This window comes from Mixophyes fleayi, chromosome 4 (genome assembly GCF_038048845.1).
Source record: "Mixophyes fleayi isolate aMixFle1 chromosome 4, aMixFle1.hap1, whole genome shotgun sequence".
Classification (NCBI taxonomy): Eukaryota; Metazoa; Chordata; class Amphibia; order Anura; family Limnodynastidae; genus Mixophyes; species Mixophyes fleayi.
This window is the reverse complement of record NC_134405.1, coordinates 95979641-95985640: the sequence shown is the minus strand read 5'-3', so window position 1 is coordinate 95985640 and position 6000 is coordinate 95979641. Positions and strand designations below refer to the sequence as shown.

General features: G+C 43.8%; 1 protein-coding gene across 1 annotated transcript in view; it reads left to right on the top strand.

Moving 5' to 3' along the window:
* The first annotated feature begins 5600 nt into the window (after positions 1-5600).
* KIF7 (kinesin family member 7) overlaps positions 5601-6000 on the top strand; it is a 54168-nt gene continuing 53768 nt past the window's right edge. The window contains exon 1 of the mRNA XM_075207776.1: positions 5601-5718. The gene's annotated coding sequence lies outside the window, so the exon portion shown is untranslated. The remainder of the gene's footprint in view (positions 5719-6000) is intronic.

Genomic DNA, 6000 nt, shown 5'->3' with positions numbered 1-6000 from the left:
ATTAACAGATTGGACATACTGAGAAACGAAAGGAGAGATAAGATTTGCAAATGGTTCATTAAATCAGCGGTGATCGTATCCATGCTAACAAGTCATTAGAGAGTGTCAAGGTAGTGTTCAAAGCAGGTGCTTGAGATGGAGGATAACAGGACTCACTGGGGAGTTCTCATGTAGCAGTGACACCAGGGAGAGTGTTCTCCACTTTTTTACCTCCCGTTTAACTTTGGTATAACTCTGAATTATGCTAAATTAATCTTAATATACTTGTAACAAAATTTGCTTTGAACTAAACATACTATTTTAGCAGCCAATAATGGCTTGCATCCACTATACACTGATTATGTATGGGTAACAAATGCATGTGATCAGTGATTTCAATAAACCCCAATAACTTCCCACAACAAAGGCTAGCAATAAAAGTCTTAAAAGTCTTAAACAATCGGTGAAAGAATAGCATACCATGCATTAAGAAAACAAAAGCACTTTCTTAATTAAGTCCTGATACTGGTGAAAATAAGTTATGGATAATTGTCTGTTGATGAAATAAAGGATGACAAGATTAGTCACTTCTCATACCCTCTTTGCCTGATGTAGAGATAACTAATATGAACTCCGATATAAAGCTGAATTATGCTATATGAAGCTTAATACACTTATAACAAAACATACTTTGAACAAACCAGCAGTCAAAACCAATGTTGCTACACACCGCAACACTTAATGAAATGGAAGGGCATGTCTATCCTTAATACAAATGTGTCTATTTTTGGACACATCCTCCATATTTTTTTCTAAATAAAATGTAATTTCCAAATACTTAAATTTTAATACAGGATCCATAACAATTTATTGTTGATTATCTAAATTAAGTCTGTGTATTAGCCTGAATATTCACAACCCATGGAACAGTTTTCATTAGTGATGGACTTCCTTTTAATTACTCTGCCTAGAAATTAAGTATACTATTAATGTATATTATTAATATTTTATTTTTTGAAAGGTCAAATAACAAACAAAACCAATATGCAATGTCAGTAAGATAACAAAAAGAAAAAAAAGCACATCACACAAAACATGATATAAAATCAACAGAATATCGTAAAGAATCAGTGCAACGTGGTCAGATTGCGTGTATAAAAATTGACCAGAGATTTTTTAAGGAGTAAAGGAGAGAGCGAAATGCCGCGGCAGAGAAAGGCATGACGCAGAAAAGAAGAGAAGGGAGACTAGTAGCGAGCAGAAAAGGAAGAGAGAGAGAAAAGAAAAAGAAAAAAAAAAGGGGTTCCCGAAAGTCAAGTGAAAGGGGAGTAAGCCTGAAAAAACGAAAGCCATGGGCTCCATACCTTAGTGAACGATCTTGACATCCTATTGATGATGCTGGTCATGTATTCCAGGCGCTGAACCTGCCAGACTCTATTAATAACGGCCTGAAGGGATGGTGGAGACTGTTGCCTCCAGTCTGCTGCAATTTGGCAGGTAGCTGCCGATAAGATGTGCCTAGCCAACTTATTCTCGTGTCGAGTCACCGTGGGCGCTCCCAAGGGCAAGAGAAAAAATTTAGGCTCTAATGGTATTGTTATCTGAAGTATCGATTGGATCAGGTGTTTAATCTCGGCCCAGAAGTTTGATAATTTGGGACAAGTCCACCATTTATGGATAAAGTTGCCCTCATGGGAGCATCCCCCGCCAAGAGCGATCAGAAGAGTCTGGAAGAAATTTAAGAGTCCGGGAGGAAACATAGTACCAACGGTACAATACCTTATAAACGTTCTCTTTTATTTTAACGCATATTGAGCTGGAGGCAGCATTCTCATATATCTCCGACCATTCCTCGCTCAAAAGAACTTCACCAATATCACGTTCCCAGACCAGTTCGTGCGAGACTCTAAGGTCTGAGGAAGGTAAGGCGAGCTCATAGTATAACGCTGAAATAAGGCCTTTTGTAGAGGACTGACGGAGACAGAGACGTTCAAATGTGGTAAGGGGACGGGTGGAGAGGCGAGTTTTGGCTGTGTGGTGAAAATGGCGGAGCTGGAGGAATTGGTAGAATAATTTAGTGGGAATATTTATTCGCGATTGGATGTCAGAAAACGAGGGGAACACAGCCGTAGAGGTTAGATCGTTTAAGAAATGGACCCCTTGTGAGGTCCACGAGGAGAATGCTTTAGGAGTAAGGCCTGGAGCGAAGTCTGAGGAGTTAAACAAAGGAATTAGGGGAGAGGCCAAATTTCTGAGAGCATGAGTCCCAGACCGCCAGGGAGTGTGTAATGACTGGATAAAGTGAGAGACGTTTTGGTCGACGAGCCCGTGGGAGCCATAGGAGAGTAGATAGGGATAGCATACCCAGACTTTCAGCCTCAATCTCGACCCAGACCCTGGAGGGAGTTAAACTACACCATTAATGTATATTATTATTAAGACATACAGGGCCTGATCAGCCAATAGGCTGACCAGGCTGCAGCCTGGGGCGCTGGAGCCAGGGGGGCGCAACGTCACTGAGATGTTTGTTTTTTTTTCCCCTAAATGTGGCAAGCGGAGTCATCGGGACCGCCCCTGGTCTAAAGGAGCGGTCCCGACTGTCACTATCACATGACAGGCAGTCTGGCAGCGATCGCTGCTAGCTGCCTGACAGTGTGGCCGCGGGCGCTTCTTACTCTGGTCACGTGAGATCAGGGCTTCCACATCTCACGCGACCACCAGAGTAAGAAGCGCCCGTGGCCACACCGACAGGCAGCTAGCAGCGATCGCTGCCAGACTGCCTGTCATACACAGCGCTGAAGAGAGGACTCCACAGCAGATAAGTCCGTTCTAATGTCTCGGGGGGAGGGGCGGCAGATGGGCAGGTGAGGTGGCTAAACGGGGCAGGTGAGGTGGCTGAAGGGGGCAGGTGAGCAGGCTGAAGGGGGCAGGTGAGGTGGCTGGAGGGGGGGGGGCGCTACGGCTGAAATAGCCTAGGGCAGCCGGAACCCTTAATCGGGCCCTGAAGACATACAATGAATATTACATCATAACACATTATACAATAGAGGAATGCGGTGGCACAATGATTAGCCTAATTATCCTTTATTTATAGGGCACCGCAAGATTTCTGCAGCGCAGTACAAAATACAAACAGTGAACCATACACGGTAAAAAATTACAGAACAATAAACGAAAAATACCAAGACTCCAAAAAATCCAAACATAGCTAGTAGAGTGAAGTTGGAGAGGAAGAATAGGTATAGAGATAGGAAGGAAGAGGACCCTTACATCCTAAAGGGAGGGAAAACAGACAGCAGGTTCAAAGGGGAGTCAGTGGAGGGGATCTAGCGCAAGAGGAGCGAGTAACAGGGCAGGGGAAGAGAGAAGTGAGGAGAATGAGCATGGAGAGATGGTTAGGAGGATGGCTTGTAGGCTTTGGGGTACAAATCAGTTTTAAGTGCCCGTTTGAAGGTTAACAGATTAAGGGTCAGTCAGATAGAGTTTGGGAGGTCGTTCCAGTGGAGGTGGAGCCGCCTGGGAGAAATCTTAGATGCTGGAGTGGGATGCAGTGATCAAAGTGGAGGAGAGGCGACGGTCATTGGTCGATCGCAAGGAATGGGAGGGAGTGTGAATGGAGAGCAGGTTGAAGCTATATGGGGCAGTGGAGTGGGAGAGGATCTTGTAGGTGGGGGTGAGGAGTTTGAGAAAGATTCTGTAGGGGAAGGGGAGCTAGTGTAAGGCAAGGCAGAGAGTGGAGGAAGATGAAAGGAAGTTAAGTTTCACAGCCACGTTGAGTATAGAACGAAGTGGGGCGAGGTGAAAGTGGGGGCGGCCGGTGAGGAGAAGGTTGCAGTAATCAGGACAGGAAATGATGAGTAAATGGATAATGATTTTTGTGACTTCCTGAGTTAGGAAAAGCGGGATGCAGACGATGTCGCGAAGATGGAATCGACAGGATTGGGCAAGAGATTGAATGTGGAGGGCAAAAGAGAGGTAGGAGTCAAGGGTGATACCCAGGCAGCGGAGTTGGGGAACAGATGAGATGGTAGCAGAGCCGTAACTTAGAATTCTAGTGCCTGAGGCGAGAAAGACAAATGCCGCCCCCCTAGCCCTCAATTTTAACTAAATTAACCTAAAATAATTGTGCCCCCTTCAGCGTTGCGCCCTGGGCGGTCACCCCTGTCGCACAGCCCTAGTTACGACCCTGGATGGTAATGTTGTTGACAGTGATAGAGAGATCAAGATGAGAAGAAGATCTAAAAGGAGGGAAGACAATGAGCTCGGTTTGGGCAGCGATTGCCTAAGAGTGGAGATTGACTGTTATCTCTGTGTTTGTGTGGGTTACGTCCCACTGTCCAAAGGCATACAGGTAGGCTAATTAGCTTCTGATGAAATTAACCCTACTGTGTGTGTAAATTATTTAGACTGTAAGCTTACTGGGGAGTGAATTATTAAAAATAGTAATTGCATGAAATTGGGAGTCTTGCAGAAAAAATAATAGAAAAATATGATTAGTTAAAAGTATATTAGTGGACATTGGAGGTTGGAAATTGGGGAGATGTGTTCATGCCCAAAATAGGGCTGGGCTTGGCTTGCCTGATGTTGGCATTGTTTGAGCTAGCCAGTAAAATACCCAAAAAATGCTTTCAATGAGCTATAATTAAAAACAACATAGAATACAAACCCAAAACTCTATAGTGTCTACTACACAATACGGTATATTATACAATACAAATCCCAATCAGGTTGTTACTATACACTCAGACATCGATATTTGGGGTCAAGTGACAATGGGACACTGAGGTTTGTACTGTAAAACAATTAGCCAGTACTATGAGCCAATTAGCAGGTTGTAGGATGCCTATCAGTTATCATCATCATTTATTTATATAGCGCCACCAATTACGCCACGCTGTACAGAGAATATTTTTCATTCACATCATTCCTTGCCCCATTGGAATTGTCTAAAATTCTCTAACACACAAATAGATACACAGACTTGGGTTAATTTTGTTAGCAGTAATTACTATTTTAATTAGTATTGTTTAGAGAGAGAAAATTATATTATGCATCTCTGTGCAGAAAATATGTAGTTGTGTAGTAGACACCATGTCCATAGGATAAAGTGTACCTGTCCTACAGTTGTAAAGAATCTAACATTAACAATACAGCCTAAGGGGCATATTCAATTGTTGGCGGAAACGCCAAAAATCTCGCTCTCCACGCACTATTACCGCTATTACGGTAATAGTGCGCATACATACTGTTATTACGGTAGTTTTCTCGCTGGATTTCAGCTCGCAGCTCCCTGAGCTGAAATCCAGCTTACGGTAATAGTTTTAACGCCGCAGGGATTCGGAACAATTGAAAATGCCCCTAAAAGTCTAATTACAATGTGGCTGTTCACATACATATAATACTGTACCTTTCCCACTTTGTCTTGTGCTTTCTTCTATAATAACTATAAATCACACTCACACTGATCTATCTCTGTCCCTGAAATGTTCTTTTGTCACTGAGATATTTAGAGCATTCTTATACATTGGTTTTGTGCTGGGAACTGTAGACATCTCTATGCAAGCAGGGCCGTAAGACACGCTGCATTTGTTTCCGGCCGGACATGTGATCTGTTTGCAAACAGAGAGGGGGCGCTGCTGATCTCTCGCCAAGTGATGGAGCCCTGGTCCCCAGTGATGTTCCCCGTTGTTTAGGATTCCCCTTGGGGTGGTGTTCCGGGGATCGTGCTCGGGTTTCCAGGTGAGTTGTGCGGGGACCGGTGGGTGTATATTCCTATTTACTAGTAGGGACTAGGGAGTGATGCTGGGCACAGCACTGTGATATCACTGGTGTGCTGCAGGCACGAGCTGAACTTTACAGCCAATCAGAAGTTATTCATTCGTTTTAGAACTCTCTCACAACTATAGAATATAGTGGATGGAAATGACAATTGGGGCTTTTGATGAAAACCTTCGAACCCTAAGTCCAGTATATTAATGGATGAATTAAGTACCTGAGTGCAGCCTGGGCATGCGTGCTGCT